A 19,563-nucleotide genomic window follows, 5' to 3' on the forward strand; every position below is an offset into this window, starting at 1 on the left:
AGAAGGGACAACCTCTTTCCTGCAACATTTATTATCATGTCATCCCTTCTAGAAACCTGTCAATCTCTTTGCAACTTAGGTAGAAGAACAAAAGTGGTTACACACTTCTACCTTTCCAGTCTAAACTACTATAAGGGCAGCCAAACGCTGATTTCTGCAGAGGAGTGGAAGCACATCTTGTATTATTTCTATATGCTCTTCTAAGAGCCCAACATTTTCATCTTGTGGAAAGATGAAACCTCTTGTGTTTCTTTGGCTGGGGCCTGACAACAGAATATTTCCTAAGTTTATTTTTCAGGAGCTTTTTCAGTTAGGATCAAAAGATCTTTTCAAGACGGTTTTTTAACTCGCAGTTACACTTTTCTTATGGAATTTTAGGGCAAAAATTTAAAAACAGTATTAAAAAACTTACTTAAACAGTATTTTGAATAAAACTTAAACAGATCTGCTCATGAAATTATGTGTTGAGGAAATGATAATTCGATGAGCACATGGTCTTTTTCTGGGCCTCTCAAGCAGGTGGCTATGGAAAACCAGATGACTCTTCTCACATCATTGAATGATTTGTCCAATTTTTGCTGGAAAATTGTAACCTTTTAATGAGCGAGTGTTACCCTCTCATAAGCTCTTTCCAGTCATCTGAAAATAGGTTTCAGCCATTTTTAAGCACTTTGATTTTTTTCAGTAGATAGAGTTTTTCCACTACGTTAAGGGACAAGGTTTTTACCTAATGCCAGGACAGCTAATTCCAGCCAATAATACCTGCCATGCTTTCACTGCTGGGCTGTCAATTAAATCCATGCCTTTTTGAGCCATGTGCTCTATGCTGAATTTCCCCAGACAGTGAGGGAGGAAGGGTAAAGAATCAAAATTGGTTAAGTTGCATTAGGGTCTGTGTATGTCTAAGAAGTTACTGGTATTTTTTACTCCACCTCAAACTGAGTTCATCTTAGAAAATACCACTGAACAAAGGATGGCATATTACTGAGTGGGATGTAAAAACTTACACAGCTTTTCAGATCTCCATCTCTCTGATTATATGGTGCAAAAGTAAGAATAAAACCACATAAAGATCTGCGTTACAGAAGGAATGCTCCTATTTCCTGTGATGAGTTTTTGATATCATGTAAGAAAATGACATCTCTTATCCACAAGGGTATTTTCCCCTTACTTGATGTCAGAAAGAAGGAAACCCCCAACCAATCCCCAGAGGGGCATCCCACAGTGCCTATGATAACTCACACTATGGTCTTGTGCCTTTTTCCTGTATGAGAAAACTTTCCCTTTCATGTAGTAGGCAAGGTGTATATATAGGCAGTGTATGGTGCATAAATCAAGCACAACTTTCCTTGAACCCAAAATGCTGTTGCTCTATATCTTTTTGGTGAGTTGCTGCTTACCTGGCTCAATGGCAAGTGCAGTTGAAGAATTTCAAGCAAACCTCGAGGCTCTGGTGGCTCTATCAAACAAAGAGGTGGGTCATTATCTCTTTTTCTTCATTTCCTACGATTCTTTTGATGGAAATAGAAAATGAAGCCTGGGTTGCTTTCAGCTCTAGTTTGTATGTCCTGTGTTTTGTTTGTTCAAGTTGAGATGCTCAAGGCACTGCATATCAAGCTTTCCTCAGAAGCTGGTGCTGTAATTATTTCCCCAAAGGAAGTTAAAAAATAGAAAATCTGATGAAGATGATATGTAGTTTGAGATGTTTAACGATGTGGCAGTCACTTGGAGGAGAAATATCTTCTAACAGTATATTCTTTTTAAAAATTTTAGATCTTTCTTCCAGTACCCAAGGGGCAATTTCAGGTAAGAATTTCAAACTTCTTTATTCTGTTGTTGTTAATTATTTGAAAAATCATGATGCTTTGTTAGACTTAGAATTTGTTAGAGTAAGACTACAAGAAAAGATCAAGTCTCACTAAAAGGGAATATATATGCTAATTTTTCATGGGCAGTTCTGTAAAATTCAGTAAAGCTATGGAAATAAAAAAACCAAATCTGTGACCATGGTCTCTGAGACTGGTTGTATTCCCGCTCAGGGCAATTTCAGGAGTTCTTGCAGAGAGATTACTTCTGAGGCTGTTTCCAACATTACTGCCTGAGGTGCAGACCCTGAACATCACCTGCTGTCATTTAGAACCAAAGGTGGGTGAATAGGGTTAGTGCTTGAAGCACTAAACTGTTCTTACCTCTTGGCAAACAAACAAGTTGAGTGGTATAAAGCACAATAAAGTTTGTGTCTGAAGGAAGCAATTTGTTGTCACAAGAAGTTATTGCCCATAACCCTGTTGATCAGTGGTTTCAGTTTGTGGTCTGGAGATTTCTCAAGTTCTGTGAACTGAAAAAAAGGTTAATGAAAAATAATAAAGAACAGCTAGCCTGTTGTTTTAGAGGAAAAAATGTTTAGAGCTTGCAGCTTTAAAGAATGCTAAGATACAGACAGATGGGTACAGTGCATCTGTCCTGTGTGGGAGATACAGCTGGGAGAGGGAGCTGGCAGATCTAACACCCTTGGGCTGCTCAGTGTGGTTTTGATAAAGCTGCAACCCCAATTTTTTAAATGTATTTCCTTTCTCTCCCACTTTAGATTTTTTTTTCAAACCCCAGAAAACATAGGAAATAAGTATCTCTTTCTGTATTTACACAGAATTTCTGTTTCTGCTATGCATGCAAATAATTATTTAATTTACTGAAAGATAAAAATTAACTCATTTGGCAGAATATAATTTTGCTGCTATTTGAATTTTTTTAGTGCAGTAATGTTCCTTGTCAACTTGAAAGTACCATAGAAGGATTGAAAAGGATTTCGTTTAAGAATAATTCAGCAAGAACCCATATTTCTCTGATGGAGGCAAACATGAATCACATAACATCAACTTTAAAGAAAACACATACAGTAAGTATGAGTTTCTCATTAATTATTTATAGTCATAGAATTATGGAATGGCTTGGGTTGGAAGGGACCTTGAAGCTCATCTAGTTCCAACTTCCCTGGCTGGATTTGAAATACAAAGTTATTTGAATGTACCACTCGTTTTCAAAACATGAAATTAATAATCTCAGCATCCTGGCTGACTAAAGTCAACAGCAAAATTTTGATGCCATTTCTGCATACCCTTAGTGTCACAGTGTTGAGCATTATGGCTGCAGCTCAGCGCTGGTTTTACAGGAACTACCTGAATTCACAGAGTCTGGATGGAAGTTAGAGTTTCCTAAAAGATGCATCCCCTGTAGACAGATCCTGGGACTTGTCATTACCCAGGACACTAGTAAGAAAAGGCCCTAAACCACATCTCAGTAAGAAAAGTCAGCCAGGAAGAAGTATTCCTGATGCTCAAATGTCTTCTCTCTGTTCATTCATGCAGATCTGTCTTTCCTTCTGATTAAACACCCCCTTGAACAACCACAACACCTTCTCAGCAATATATTCTTATTTCCTCCATTATTTTGACTATTACCTTTTGCTGTTTTTTGCTATTATCATTATTGTAGCAAACCAAGAACACCATATCCTGTCTGATGAGAGACCTGCCCCAAGAGAGAGCCCTGAAACGCTTCACAAGATACTTCCAGGAGGTGCATGAGAACTGCTGGGAGTCCTGATGACAGGTGTTGGCACCCAGACACTTGAGACAACTCTCATCCAACACTAGAGCTGCTTCTGATGGAAGACAGAGCACCACAGAGACACCACAACATTAACATTACATGAATGTTTCATATATGAAATGTCAGATATTTATGTCTCATTGCAATTATGAATGTATTTATTTAATTTATAGAGAGTTTTTATACTTGTACCTTAATGTTCGGTGATCATGAATAAAATAACTTAAAATATTATATATAAAATAATAATATATAAAATAAGATATAAAATAATAATAAATAAAATAATATATAAGATGATGTGATATGACATGACATGACATGACATGACATGACATGACATGACATAATGTAATGTAATGTAATGTAATATAATGTAATGTAATATAATATAATATAATATAATATAATATAATATAATATAATATAATATAATATAATATAATATAATATAATATAAATATTATATAAATATTATATAAATATTATAATATTATATTGTGGAAGTTGTGCACCATAATAACTGGTGTATAAGTCAAGGCTATATGAGTGAAATCAAAAAATACACAGATTAAGAGTCAAATCCATTGATGTGCTCTTCTGCAGGCACTTACAAAATTGTCAAATATTTATCATCTGAAGGCAGGAATAAAAAGGAGAGAAGGCTGTCTTTTAAATATAAGCATAATTAAGTTTGAGAACAATGTGTTTCCCTGTAATTCTACAACATAATTGGAGTGCAATATACATGCATGATACACATCCTTTATTTAATTAATATATTCAGTGTGCAAGCAGATCATATTTAATTTAATATTACTCCAAACTTATTTTCAATCGTGGTATCTTCAAATTTTGTAGTAGAGTCAGGAATTAGTGTTGTTGGCTCAGTGACAAGCCAAAACAAAACCCTGAGCAAGTCTCTGAGTTATTGACATAGAAATATAGTGATAATTATCAAACAGATAACAGTGGTAGCAAAGTTTGTCTAATTTAGGCTGGATTGGTTTGTTTGGTTTTTCTTCTCAGGATGGCCTAAAGCTGTGTTTTTTATGAAGTGGAGAATGTGACTACAAGTCACTTTTCCTCATTAAAAATACAACATTTTTCTAGAACCTGAAGTGTCAGAGGAAAACAACACTTTTGCTAGTGTACAGAGCAATTCCTTGAGTTCCAAATGAAATGCACTTAGCTGGTTTTTGGGGCATGAAGCAGTTTGAGGATCTGCCCAGCTAGACATTGTGTAACTTTTAAGTGAAAAATACTTGGCATAGATGTATTCTTGGGAAGTTGTAGCCCATCTCTACTGAGATAAACAATAGGATTAAGTAATGGAGCATAGTTATGTCCAAGGAACTATCCAGTTTGTGATGATTGTAGGAGACAGACAAGATTTTACAAGAAATGAAAGGGTGCACGTCAAAGAGATTCCCATCTTGGTGACAGAGAAAAGCCAGAATTAATCCAGACATCCGTATTAGCAGTGTGACAGTGGCTGATCCAGTCAGTGTTGAAACTCATAAATCCTCTCCAGAACAAGCAAAGAGAGTGGTAAAGAGGAAACTTGGAGAACACAAGAACACTTGGAGAGCACTTGGAGAACAAGACCATGCTCACACTGTTAGTCACTGCTGGAGGTTTAGCAAGGGCAGACAAGACCAAAACAATGAACTTTGTATGAGCAAACATGAGAAGGCACCTTTCTAAACAGGGCCCTTCTGACTCAGCTCCCAAGGAATCAAACATGCATCCAGAGAAATACAGGAAGCTGGGAAACCTGCCTCATTCAGAGGAGATATTTCAGTACTTCAACATCCGCTCTTGCAAGTAACTGCAAATGATGCACAGCTGCTAAAACTGGGGCAAGGCTGAGAAACATCACTTTTTTCCTAGTATTTTATGTTTCACCCCAGCTTTCTGCATAAAACTGAAAAGTAGGAACAAAAGCAGCATTTTACAACGAAGTTTGCTGGAACTCTATAATCTTAATCAAAACCTCTTTCAACCAGCCATTGCTGAGTTAATGTAATATTAACACAGGTCATGCTAAAAACTCATCTTTCCCTCCAAACATGTTAAAAGTGTGAGCTATAATGTGCTGTACCTGCACTGGGGAAAATACTGCTCACCCACACCAACCTAAACCTCACAGGACAAGCATAGAGAAATGCTACTAAGTGCTTAAATGACCAGACCGGAGTTTAATTAACTAATTAAGCAGAAGACATCTCTAATCACAATTATGCAACTTTGCATAAGCTCAGCTCATAATTTAAAGCACATTCTTTCACTCTTCCATCTCATTACCTTGCAGTGGGTCCATCCATACAGCAAAATCTGTTTTCTTTCCATTTTTGTTCTTTCTACTTCTCAGGAAGTATTTTACTTCCTGCATTAGCACAGGTTAACGGAGTTTGGAGCACATGAAATTCTTGTTTTATGCTCTGTGCTCTTCAGGAATAGCAGTGCCAGAATTATAAAACAATTTAGAATCCTTGGGAGCTTGAGTGGCAGCACACTAAAGTAGCATGTTTGGCAGCACGCTAATGTGTGCATTTTTATTGTGCTGCCAAACATAGTGTATTATCCATTTACCATGATGTCAACCTATGGAAAAGTAATTTCAAAAGAGAAAAGAAAGATGGTCCTTCAAACCATAGTCATCCAGGAACATGAAAAAGGTTTTTAGGAGCCCTGGCAGGGAAAGGCTGCACACACAAGAGCAAAGAAAGTTGCAAAACTGGCTATACAAGCTTTAAAATTCACATGCAATATACACAATGCTGTTTACCCTGTGAGGGAAGAGGAAAAACCTTTCAAGACTTTCGTTTTCAGGACGTATAAGCAAAACATCCACCCGAACTAGGCAGAGTCTGCCCTCGGGAAGGTCTCACAGAGGGCACCCGGTGCTGAGGGAGGCTCCTGCTGCAGGGTGAGATTCTGGGGAAACTGAAACCCAGTGCCACTGTAAAAATCAGAGAACAAAGGAACAAATCACTTAAGGACAAACACTGAGTGGTTTAGGATGAAAAAATCATAGTCACAGGTTTCTGGGCTCCTCCAAGTTTCATTTTCTAGTGAGGGAAGGCAAAGGATTTTAGAAAACAGAAGAGATGCTAAAGCTGCCAGAAGGAAGTCCTAAGGTCTGAAGCAATAAGCCTCCCACTACTGTTCTTGTGCCTTGGCACTTCAGGGAGATATATGACAATGGATTAGGGTTTTTTTTTCATTCTGGCTACCATTCTACTGGCATTTGCCATGGTGCTTAAAAGCTTTCTAATACAGTCTGGACCAGCAGTTGTGCCCTTGCTCCAGCCCAGAGTAGAGAGTGAGCAGCAGATGACATCCACATTTTGTCTGAGTCTTGAGCAACAGTTCCCTCCTTGTCCTTTCTCTTCTACCTTTGTTTTTCACTATAGGAAGCATCCCATTTTGTGCAACAGCTCAGCCAAGCTGCTCTTAGAATAAAATCTGGCGTGTCCCCACTGACAGCATTGTCCAGTGCTAAAAGGCAGCTGTGAAAAAACTGGCCAGATATTGCACATATTGTTTCCAGAAAGCAGTCACTCCCATGGACTGTCACAGAACTGTAAATAGTTTCCTCCAAACAGCCTATTTCCCAGGAAAAGGTTTTGTTTCGTGTAATTGGTGTCAAAACCATTCATCACTAAATTTCACAATTTCTCTGGCTTCTTATTAGCCTTTAAAGAATCAGCAGGGCAGTTTTGGGAGAGAGATGCTCCAGGAACAGCACTATTGCAAGAACAGCCCAGGCATTTATCTTTGCTGGAAGCAGGAATTCTGCTCACTGCTGGAGCATCCAGACATGCACGTGTAGCTTGCTGCATCAGCCACCCTCACAAGGGGCACATACTGCTGGAAGGCAGCAAAAAGCTAAAGAATCATTCATTAAATATGGTGAATATGACTCCCTCCTAGTGACCTGCTTTTTGCATTCACCTGGGTTCTCTCCATTACTGTCTCTTAGAAGTGAGAGTGTCACTAAAGATTAAAACAGATTCTACAACCCCAGCAGGTTGGATGAGTTTAAGAATCTGAAAATTTGTCAGCATAGGAGAAAACTCCATTTCAAATGGTTTGCTTTAAGCTAAGCTCCCAGCACAAAATATTGAAACATAACCATGTGAGAAAGCATTCCAGAACATCTCTGCAGAAATTGTTCCCTAGTTTCCAGAAATTTCCATTTTCTTGAGCCTGGCAGGTTACAGAGGCACAAGATTACTGCACCATAGCAGTGCTGCATTTTTCTCTTCACCAGTAAAGAGACCTTGTCTAAACATTTTAACTTCACATGCATCTTCATGAAAGAGCAAAACCTGCTCCTACTAAGAGTTGAAGCTCAGTTCTTGCAAGGCATTCACTGAGTCTATCAACCAAATGCAGGTACATATCTGCAGGAACCATCACCATTTCCTGTCTCAAAGAATCCCTTGCCTGAGATGATCCCAGCTGGCATCATCAGCACCTTGCAGCGCTTTTAGGACAACTTTGTTTTCACACTCAGCATCATCTGATTATTTTCTTAATAATATTCCTAAACCAGCTCTCATGTGAACACTTATCACACCCTGACTCCCACCAAAATGCCTTTTTCATTAGTATCAAATGTCATTAATTGACTAATTAGATTATTTATTCACTTCACTTCCATCTCCTGATCATTCCAAATTGAAATAGAGACATTTTGGATAAATCCAGCTGTGTGGATTTCTACTTGCTGTCTGTTACTCTAGTCTCCAGATTTTTTTTTCTGAAATATTTTCTTTGCTCATTCTTATTCCTATTCCTACCAATTCTATTTGTCTTTGTGGTGCCAGATTAGAAAAATTCCAGAACTGTAAATACCAGAGATTACAGTATTGAAGTCAGGATCTGCTGCTTACATTGCCCTATTTTTTTCTTACATTCTCCTTCAACTTCTTAACCCTGCATTCATGTCAAAAACAAAACCCCAAACCATCTGTATAATAATGAAGCTCTCAGGAGATGGGACTATGACTTGTGTAGATGGACTGAGAGAGAAAAAAAGGCACTTGAGCAGTTCTGTTACCTCAAGCAAAATAGGGGAAAAATTAAGGAAAAGAGGAAAAGGAAAAATCCCTACATTGAAAAGTACAGTGATTTTGGAATATATCACAAGAAGAGAGAGTGGTAAAACAACAAGAAGTGAAGGACCAATCTTGTTCCTTTGGAGCCGGGAAAAGCTGAAACATTTTACTGTTATATTTAACAAAAATTCCCATGAATTCTTCAGAACTGGGAATTATCTCCTGCTAAGTTTATCAAGGGGAAAAGAACAGTCATAGAGGTCATACACAGTTCTGGGACAGTGCTGAGATTCTGCAGAAGAGGCCCCAATTATCAAATGCAAGAGGGGGAAAGAAAAGAAAAAGCCTGAGACAAAATCCGCTGGCAGTTGTGCTGGCCAGGAATGGAATTGGAGACAGATGTGCTCTCTGTGCTCAGCAGCCCCAGAGAGGGGAGGTCTGAGCTGGGGGACACAGCAGTGTCCAGCAGCACCACGGGCAGTCCTTTGCAGTGGGGACAGGAAACACCATGCTAGAGTGGATGGGCCAACTGTCAGCCAAGGAAAAGGCGAAAAAAGTGGGGTTTTCCAACAAACCTTGAGATAAAACTGGGTTGCTCAAAGAGGTCTCTAATGGTGGGGCCAAACATCAGCCTGGCTGGCAGGGGCAGCCCAGGTACCAGCCAAAGGGGAGAGGAGGCTTTGCCTGCAAACCAGTGTGAATTTGGAGACCAAAGGAAGCAAGCTGTGAAACACCAAAAACACAGTGAGGCAAAAGTGGGTATGACTCTTTTGAGTTTTATGGCTTACAGATTTAGCCCAAGGGCAACTGGTAGTGCCAGGCAGGTTCTTTGCCCTTGCATCTCCCAGAGATGCAGAGTCCACGGAACCACAGAGTTGTTTGAATTGAAAGGAGCCTTAAAGCCATCTAGTTCCAAACCCCTTGCCATGAGCAGGGACACCTTCCACTCGACCATGTTGCTCAGACCCCCACCCAAGCTTGGTCTTGCACTTCCAGGGATGAGGCTTTTCCAGAAAATCTGTGACGGTGTTTTACGTCCTCATTGTAAAAACTTTCTTCCTTATTACTTGCCACATTCCTACAAGGATATGATCCTCAGAGCTGTGTGATGAGAAAGTTCTGAGAAAGCATGAAGTGTGGAAAAAACCCTCATCTTGTTAGAGACCACAAACAGATAGAGCAAAGCAGGCAGCAGCCAACTTGCAGATTAGCTTGAGCTAAGCCACATAACCACTACTGAGTTTTGACTTCCCCAATTCAGAGTATTTAGATATTGAGATGCTTACTGTGAAAAGCTGTGGCATCAGACCCCATGAGTGGAGGCAGCAGATGTGCTCCTCCCTGGCAGACACGGGGCTGCACTGCAGCCACCACAGCTGCTGCCTTCAATTCTGCAAAATAACATCTGTTTTAAAAAGAAGCTAAAAAGGAGCTTTTCCAGCTTCCAGGAAAGAAGGAAACGCAAGTCATTGGTGATTTGGCCAAGTAGCACACCACAGTGCCTTCAGTGATTGCAGACCTTAGACTGAACCCTCACAAACCTGGTGGGCTTCCCCTTTCTCAGGTCCTGGCCAGAGGATGGGGTGGTAAGGGAACCACTGTGTTGATACAGAATCAACTCTGGGGCACCAACTGTGCCCCTGAGGTCTGGGCTGATGCACTCAACACACCCTGCATCCCTCCTTCCCATGCAAAACGGGCCACTTATCTGTGCCCATCCCCAGGGCCACCCTTATGCTTCAGGGCAGTGGCTTCTCTGCTGTAAATTAATTAACTCTTACAGAGTACCTACATTTTCTCAAAATTTTGCCGCCAATATGGCACAAGTGCTGTAATTTTTCCTTTGTAGGCAATGGGTCACATATTTTCCATAGGGCTGTGTTGGGGTTTTTTTCTTATACCAGTCTTTTTCCTATTGTCTAGCAGTGATCACACTCCATGAACAAAGAAGCTTTGATGTATACAGAAGTGCTGTGGAGATGGCATCTGCTTGGTCATGCTTTGGGTCATTCTATGCTTTACTCATTTTTAAGTTGAAAAGCCACTCATATATTTACTACCTACTTTCCATGGAAAAGCTGATTGGGTAAGGAGGTTGTCCCAAGGTTAAACACCACATTTACTGGAACCTTTCTTTTCCAGAATGTCTTCATTAATGGTGCTTTTTTTTTTTTTTAACCAGTTTTATAATTGAACCTGAGCAGTTATTTCTGTGTAGAGACCATAAAATGGTAGAGGACTGGTCCACAACCACTTACAGGTTCTCTGAGCACATCAGCAGGATGAACACCCATCTCTACCTTCTCTTGCTGGCTGCAGGCATCTCTGCTGCTCCCCAGATGAAGATGAGCAGCATGGCTGAATTACTGACACTACTACAGCAAATGCATGAGGTGATGGCAAAGGACATTCAGGTAAATTCAATTTCCATTTTTCTAATCTAAAATTTAACATACTGAATCCTCTTGTTCTTGAACATTTTGAACTTTTTTTGAAAGTAAAACAACCTATGTTTTTATCTATTATATTTTTGTCAGTGTTAATGAAGAAGATATTTGAAAGGCTGAATTAATGTGTTATTTTTTTCAGAATCTGAAGATTGAAACTCCCAATGATATAGATGTAAGTAAAAGGTTCTTTAAAATAAAAGTAACTTTTTTGGTTAATTTCTTCAGTAGAAATTAAGGTCGTTCTTAAATTGTCTCATAAAATACTCTATTTGTACTTAAGAGTAATTACTTTCAGTGTAGTTATTATAAGATATAAAATTAATTATAAGATATAAAGTGCCATTAGGTAAAAACCATTATTAAAACCAATCAAATTATGAGTCAAAAAAAGATGCTGCAATATAAAAGGACAGCCACTATACTTGTTCTATGTTTTTGTAAATCTCCTGCAGAACACACACACATAGAATGATTTTCTGAATCAGTTTTTTGAATGAGATACAGCTAAAAGGGAAAGAACACATTAATTCATACTTCCTGCTTGTATGTCTGAAAAATCCTTCAGTTTAGTCTACTTCATTTAGTCAACTTCTAGAAACGGCTTTTTATATCCTTACTTTCAGTTAGGGAATTAAATTGTTTATTACCTCATCTTCTCTGAAGGATGATCTTAATGCCCCCTGAACAGGATACCATGACTGGGTGTCTGTCTTAAAGATCAAACTCCCCTTTTTTGCATTTCTCATCTTCTTTTGCATCTCCAATAAATTTCTCCTACCCTCTCTCAGATTTTCAGACAACTTTAAATGACTCCCTCATCATGCAGATATGAGGCTTTTCTCTTTGCTGTGCATCTACTGGAATCTTGATTTCCACAGACCACCATCCAGCATAGAGCTCTTCTGCTAATAGTGTGGCCAGATGGCTATTTGTGGGAATGTTATCTGACTCACTGATTTACTTAAGGAGGAGAATAATTCCCATTTTTGCCCCCAGCTAGCTACAGGAGGGTTGGGGTTTCCAGCCCATTCCATCCAATCCAGCCTATTCCTTGCAATTTAGAAGTGAAGTTCCCAGCTCTGTTACTGCTCTCTGGATCCTGTCTAGAGGAGCTCTCTTCCTAGGCTGAGGCTTTAACTCTGAAGTTCTGACCCAGAATCAGCAGTGCCCAGTGGTGGCAGCTCACTTATCCCTTTTCCTAATCAGGTCCCTGGTGGTGCCACCACAACCCCCTGTGCCAGTGCCCAGCTCTCCTTTGAGGGGAAGAGCTGCTTCCCTCTCACCTGTAGTTTGGGTCCAGACTTCCTCCTTGTCTCTGCATTTGCTGTTTCTCAGTGGCAGAAGTGTGTGGCTTCCCAAGCAAGGCTGTGGGAAAAAAATGATCGTATTCATCGTGCAGCATCCAGGAATGACTAACAGGAGATACATGTCAGTAAAGAACATCATGGTTCCAATGCTGACCTTCAGCAGTTGCCTGCATTTCTTCCAGTCTTCAGTGATAAGGTTTTTATTCAGTTTTCATCACTTTCTTCTCCCACAACATCTAAATCTGTTCCTGCTGCTGACGGTCGTGTCCTCTCCTTCCTTGTGAGTTTAGCTGATCTCTTTCAAAATGACCCCACACTGGAGAGTGTGACCATCATCCATCACTCTTTGCTTGGCTTCCATCCCACGTCCCTTCTCCCCCTTCTGGTGACCTTGGCCAGACCACAGGGTCTCAGAGGCCAAAGCCAGTGACTGCTTTGTGCCAAAGGACCAGCATGGCCACCTTTGGGATGGGACAAGGAAATGAGAGGGTGACCCCATCTCTCCTGGCACGCAGGTGTCATATGTCACATGGGTTAATGTTTGGAGCAGCCTTAAGTTCATTTATTTTCTTTCTCTTGTGTTGGAGACAGGAGCAGATGTGAGAAATCAAACTGGTCTTCACATGGCTTCAGAAGAGGCAGGGCTGGGACTTTAGACAATGACATGTTTCATCTGGACATTACAAGACCCACCAGCAGATACTGTCCTTTGCCAGGTTTCTGTCTGCAGAGTAAATAAATGTTTACAGCAGATAAACACACTTGCCTATGTTGTTTGCATACTCAAGCCCAAAAATCATTAAGAATTAATTTGCCACCCAGGCAGCTGGGCAAAACTCAGAATGCTTTTTAATAAACTCATTGTAGCTTGTGGTTATGAATACTTGTATCTCAATTTTTCTATTTCTTCCATCTTAGGATGTGAATTGTATCAGCATAATCTTCGAAGGAACAGAACAGCTGAAAGATAATCCAGCTATGAAAAAATTCAGTGTTTTTTTCCATAGTTTTGAAAGACTGAAGCAATGGCTCATGCCAAACCTGGCAAAAGAGGTAGGAATTTATTTGCTGTCTGCCAGACATCATCCAGCAGAGATGTAACAAAATAAGATCTATAATTCACAAGTGTGTCTTTACATCTAAAAAAGAAAGTAATTTCTGTACAGGCTTGTTTTTAGTACATGGAAGAATAAATTCTGGCATTAATTCATGTCCATATCCTTCCCTTGTTCTAATATTCAGCTTGATCCACCTCTAAAATAAGGATTCATATGTATGATAAGCATTTTTTTTAAAGTATCATTTATAATATTATTTTGAGATAAAAAAAAAAAAAGCTCTAAATAATGATTAAATCTTAAGCAATTTCATTTTCTTGATTCATTTTTCAGGGGAAATGTGAAACAGAAAGAAGGAGCACAACAATATTTATAAAAACGCTGATGACATTCACCCGAAACGTATTAATAAACACAAGAGTGGAGAGTTAGAAGTTTCTAAAATTACTGTAACTTTATATGAGCAGTAAAATCGTTCCTTGTTTAAGAACTGTTCCTCCTTTGCATTAAAATTTGGCAGGGCACACCTTCAGTTTCAGTGGTACTGCACTGGTTTGTGTTTGGCATCTCAAAATATTTGCTGGCAAAATGGTATTTGTATTTTGAGACAAATATTTAAATGCTTGATAAACCAAATCATGCAGGGGATTATAGAAGATCAGATTTCTATGGAATGTTTTACTGCTCTCACATAACCTCCTTTTTCCATAAGCACTGAGAAACACATTCTAGGATTTTACTCTACCAGCAGCTTTGGTAGATCAGTATAAATTTGACAGCTAAAGATTTGTAAGGATCTGAACACATAGCACTTAGATACTTAATGGGTTTTTAATAATGTTAATGGGTAGGAGTGGTTAGATCAGTACAAATTTATCTCTATTGTGTCAATTAAATTATGTTATATTTTGTAGACAAAAGGTTTTTTAAAGATATATTTATTCTGTGTTTTTGCTACTTTTAATAAAGTGAATAACTGTTTGTCTCTGCCTTTCTGCCCCTACTTTCCCCTCAAATTTCTTCCAAGCTATTCCCACACTTCAGGAAATCTTGTTATCAGTTAGGGGAATTAGATCCTTGAGGTGAGTGAGCAAATAGCTGAAAGCTTTTCTAATGATGCATGAATTAAAAACCAGAGAGTCCATTAAGGTACCCACCTCTGTGACAGAGTGGAGCTCACACATTCTCTCTAGCTCCCTGGATGATGTTTACATTTTTTTCTATGAATATCCCAGCATAAATTAATTTCTTTATTATTAATTTATATATATATATATATATATATATGAGAAAGAAATAAGAACAAAATTGAGAAGAGATTTTTGGTCAGAGTGAGAGGTGGCTTCCACCAGTCTTTCTAATCATAGGAGAAGCTTCTTCCAAAAATTTATCAATTCTGACCTGGTGAAAAAAGAAGCTGAGCAGATGAGCAAGGCACTTGTCACAGTGTTGCCAAGAGTTTGATTTAATTTGGTCCAGACTCCTGTGTCATCGGTGTCCCCATACAACGTGTCAGCGTCCCTGCTCCTTTTCCAGGGACATCCTTGGGAACACCCGGGGAAGGACGGGTGATAATTCTGTGATAACAGAACAAATATGCAGAAACAAAACATTTCCTTGTCACATGCTGGAAAAATAGTTTTTCACAGTATTGCTCAGTAAGATTAGAAAAGCAGGAGCAGCTCCTGGTGAAACAAGTGTTAATCACAAAATGATTATTTGTAAGTTGCTGGCGCAGACGCCGATTGTCAGACGCTGCGCTCTGCTCAGTGCTCACAGCAGAACAGCCTGTGCACAGAGCGGCTGACAGCAGGTGGCAACAGGGGACCAGAAATGCTCCACGCATCTGCCGGGAGAGCTTTTGGCCAGGAAAAGCCTTAGACAGGGCTTTCCTTCCTTCTGGTGCGCAGAGCTCCTTCGTTCGGTTCAAGCCCCGCAGTGATTTCGCAGTGACTGCGGTTCTGGGACGAGCCCAGGTCCCCTTGGTGCTCAGCACATCCCCGCAGCAATCTCTGCCCCAGTGCCACCCCGAGGAAGGCAGGCAGTCTCTGTGGCACGCAGTCTCATCCCTATGAACCCTTTTCCTCGGTTTTCCTGGAGCGGGAAGGAGGCGATAGCCCACAGGTCCTTGCCTGGAGAACATCAGCAGAGGGTTTAACCTCGGGTGCAGCCACGCACAAGTGAAATCCAGCCAGGGAATTGCTCACGGGGAAGTTCCCTGGACGGGTTTCCCTGGATTCAGAGTGTGCACTTTGAGAGGAGCCAAAAGGTAGAGAAAAAGGAATGGGGTGATTTGGCTCCAGCTATAGCGGGCCGTGGAAAACACCCAGGAATGGTGAGGAGAAACTGTGGACACTGCTGAAGGCTCGTGGGGAACATAATCGGGCTTTTTCCCAGGCTGTTGACTTTTCTTAGCCCCAGCCAGGATCTTTCCAAGGCTGGAAATCTTTCTCAGAGACAAAACAAGGAAAGGCAGAAAGAAAACACAGATAGACACCTGGTGTTGACCACAGGGTCGTGTGAGTGTCTCTGATATTTTGCAGACAGCATGTTTTTGAAGAGGTGTTGCCTTCTTTGACCAATGAGTCTTTTCTGCTTTGTTTTTCGTGATCTCCCTTATATATATGCCATGGCTTTTCAATAAATCGCTCCTTCTTGCTGCTTGGGAGTCGTGTTGCTGTATTCTTTCGCTGCTTCCTAGCCCCACAGTGACAGAGAAGCAAGTGCACAAAGCCTGAAAAGGACGTGATGAAACTACCCACGAGAAGGAAATGAACCACATTGCTGGCACGATTTAGCAGGGTGAGCTCAGGGTCAGCAGAAAAAGAGGAACTGTAGAACTCTAAAGATAATGGGAGTTCTGTCTGGGTTGCTGTACCCCCAAATCACTGCAGACACCTGCCCTCCGACCCACCTGCATCCTGCTTCAGGGCAGGACTGCTCCAGCTGCACTTTAATATTAACTATGACTTTATATAGGAAGTTGAAAAGAATCATCTTTTCTATCATGCCTAGGGGAAAAAAAAACATGTACATAGTACAAATATGTGCTGAATTTTGTATAATTATTTATTGTATTTTAAGTGTAATATATATTATATACAGTATATGCTAATATTCTGGGGGGCTCTCGACTGTATTTTAATATATAATATGTAATAAATAACATACCCATTATATAATTGTTATATAATATTGTATGTAATTTTTCTATATTATATATAAATCATCATCAGGGAAAACAGCATACCCTTAATGTGAAACAACGCTAACTTCAATTAACCTTTAATACTTCCCCTTCACACTGTAACTGACCCTGCTAGCATTACTCATCCCAGAGAGCAATTCTGGTTTCCTTCTCCGCGCTCGGCGAGGGGTCAGCGGATCGAGGGGGTGCCGGAGCCCCCTCGGTGCCCGGAGGGGTTTTCCCGGTACGGCCGGGAATTCCCGGCAGGCCGGCTGGAATTTCCGAACATCCCTGTCCCTGACTCACGTCCCGGCTCCGGCCCCCGGTCCCAGCCCCTGGCCCCGGTCCCGGTCCCGGTCCCGCCCCCGGCTCTGTCCCCGGTCCCGCCCCCGAACCCCGGCGCCCCCGGCCCGGCTCTGGCACTGGTCCCGGTCCCGGTCCCGACCCCCAGCCCCGGCTCTGCCCCTGGACCCGCCCCTGTCCCGGTCCCGCCCCCGACTCTGGTCCCGGTCCCGGTCCCGGTCCCCACCCTCGGCTCCGGCTCTGCCCCTGGTTCCGACCCCCGTCCCCGCCCCCGCCTGTGCCCCCCAGTCCCAGTCCCGGTCCCGGTCCCGCCTCTGTCCCCGGTCCCGCCCCCGACACCGACCCCTGGCGCCCCCGACCCCGGCCCCGGTCTCGGTCCTGGTCCCGGTCTCGGTCGTAGCTCTAGTCCTGGTCCCGGCTCCGGTCTCGGTCTCGGTCGCGATCCCGCCCCGGTCCCGACCCCCGGCCCCGGCTCTGCCCCTGGTCCCGACCCCGGTCCCGCCCCCGGCTGTGCCCCCAGTCCCGGTCCTGGTCCCGGTCCCGGTCCCGGTCCCGCCCCGCGCACCAGCCTCGGCTCTGCCCCCGGTCTCGGTCCCGCCCCGCGCACCAGCCTCGGCTCTGCCCCCGGTCTCGGTCCCGCCCCGCGCACCAGCCTCGGCTCTGCCCCCGGTCTCGGTCCCGCCCCGGTCCCGGTCCCGGTCCCGCCCCGGCTCTGCCCCCGGTCTCGGTCCCGCCCCGGTGCCGGTCCCGGTCCCGCCCCGCGCACCAGCCCAGGCTCTGCCCCCGGTCGCGGTCCCGCCCGGTCCCGGTCTCGGTCCCGCCCCGGTGCCGGTCCCGGTCCCGCCCCGCGCACCAGCTCCTCCCGCGCCCGGCCGCGCCCGGCAGCGCCGATTCCCGGAAGCCGCGGCCGCTGCTCCCGCAGGAAACCGAAACTGGGCACGGCGGGACGGGGGAGGGGAGCGGGACGGGATGGGATGGGAGCGAGATAAACAAATAAATGAAACACAAACAACTGCGGCACGAAAATTGAGGGGGGAAAGAGAGGGAAGGGGGAAGGGTTAAAGAAAATAAAGGGGGCAAAAAAGGGAGAGCAAAAAGCGGGGAGGAAAGGAGAGAGGACAGAAAGAAATAGAAGTAACGACAAAGGTAAAAAAAAAGAGGGGATAAAAAGGGGGACATAAAAAAAAGGGGGGACATAAAGAGGGGTACAAAAAAAAAAAAAAGTGCGTGCATGCAAAAAAATAAGGCAGACGCAAAAAAAAAAAAAAAAAAAAAAAAAAGTGGGGGGACAAAAAAAAGCCAAAGAAACAAAGGGAGGGGAAAACAAAAGCCCTCTGATCGGAGATTTCAGCCACAGCTGGAGAGTTGGTGGCTGGGAGTCTCCACTGAGACTGCAGAGCATGTTAAAAAATAATAATAAAAACGTTTAAATCTTTGTTTATTTCAGGAAAAGTCCCACAAAACAGGGGAAGGCAATGAGTTGAACAAGGAACCGTGTGGGACAGATGTTCCCTTCCCCAGGGTCCCCCTCGCTGGGCGCTGCTCAAGGGGTCCCCCCATTCCTTGGTTGGGAAAAGGTTGCAAGCAGTCCTTCCTTCATTACAGATCCACCACTGTCCCTCTGCAGTGGGTCAGCTGAGCCACAGTTCCCTCCTCCAGCATCCAGCTGGATGTGTCACTTGGTTTTTCCTTTCTTCTTTGGGGGAACACAACCAGCACCCCCTCTGAGAGCACCAAAAAGCCAAGAGCCAGAAGCGACAGCTGTGAGTGCTCTGACCCCGGCAGGCAGGACAGGGCACCACACCTGCCTCAGGTCTCTTTCAAGCACCAAACCTGAGCCTTGCTTATGTAAATTGTGGTGTCGTACATTATGGCTGCTGTTCTCCTTCATAGTCTGTGTCTGGGCAGAGGTGTTTGCAGCTGGCATCAAGGTTAAAAGCCAATCAATAATTAAAATATAGGGAATACAACCCAGATTTTGGCACATTATTTTCACTCCTTGCTGTGGTCCTAAAGATCCTCAATGCCACCATGGTTGCCCTCAGCCCTGGGACCAGCAGCCCAGCTCAGTTCAGGGTCCCATGCTGCTGTTCACCTGCAGTCTATCCCAGATGGGACAAGCCACCTTCCCACTGCATCCTGCCTCCACTTCCCGTCCTCAGCTCCTCATGGCACCGGGTGACCGGCCCAGGCACCCATAACTTCTCTGCACAAGGACAGGACAGACTATTCCAAACAAAGCAGGCATTACGGATGTTCTTTCCAAGACGAAGCAGAGGTGAAGCACTCACAGCTCACTGCACTGCAGCCTCCAGTTCCAGCTGCTTTTCCTGGAGGGCGGGAGTCCATCCCCAGGGCCTCCCTGCCTCCTGCTTGCAGGCACGCCAGCCTGTTCCAGCTGCTGGAGGGCAGCAGCAGGGTGCAGGCAGGGGGTGCAGGCAGGGGCTGGGTGCAGGCAGCAGCAGGGTGCAGGCAGGGGGTGCAGGCAGGGGCTGGGTGCAGGCAGCAGCAGAGTGCAGGCAGGGGGTGCAGGCAGGGGCTGGGTGCAGGCAGCAGCAGGATGCAGGCAGGGGCTGGGCA

The 19,563-nt window shown here is 43.2% G+C and overlaps 1 long non-coding RNA gene across 1 annotated transcript; it reads left to right on the forward strand.

Annotated features, from left to right (window-relative positions):
- The first annotated feature begins 1,405 nt into the window (after window positions 1-1,405).
- LOC130258770 (uncharacterized) lies at window positions 1,406-3,686 on the forward strand. Its single transcript, XR_008841538.1, has 3 exons — window positions 1,406-1,806; window positions 2,753-2,896; window positions 3,493-3,686. It is a non-coding gene; the product is annotated as an uncharacterized LOC130258770 (long non-coding RNA).
- Window positions 3,687-19,563: the final 15,877 nt, after the last annotated feature.

Source organism: Oenanthe melanoleuca, chromosome 13 (genome assembly GCF_029582105.1).
Source record: "Oenanthe melanoleuca isolate GR-GAL-2019-014 chromosome 13, OMel1.0, whole genome shotgun sequence".
In the NCBI taxonomy this organism is placed as follows: domain Eukaryota; kingdom Metazoa; phylum Chordata; class Aves; order Passeriformes; family Muscicapidae; genus Oenanthe; species Oenanthe melanoleuca.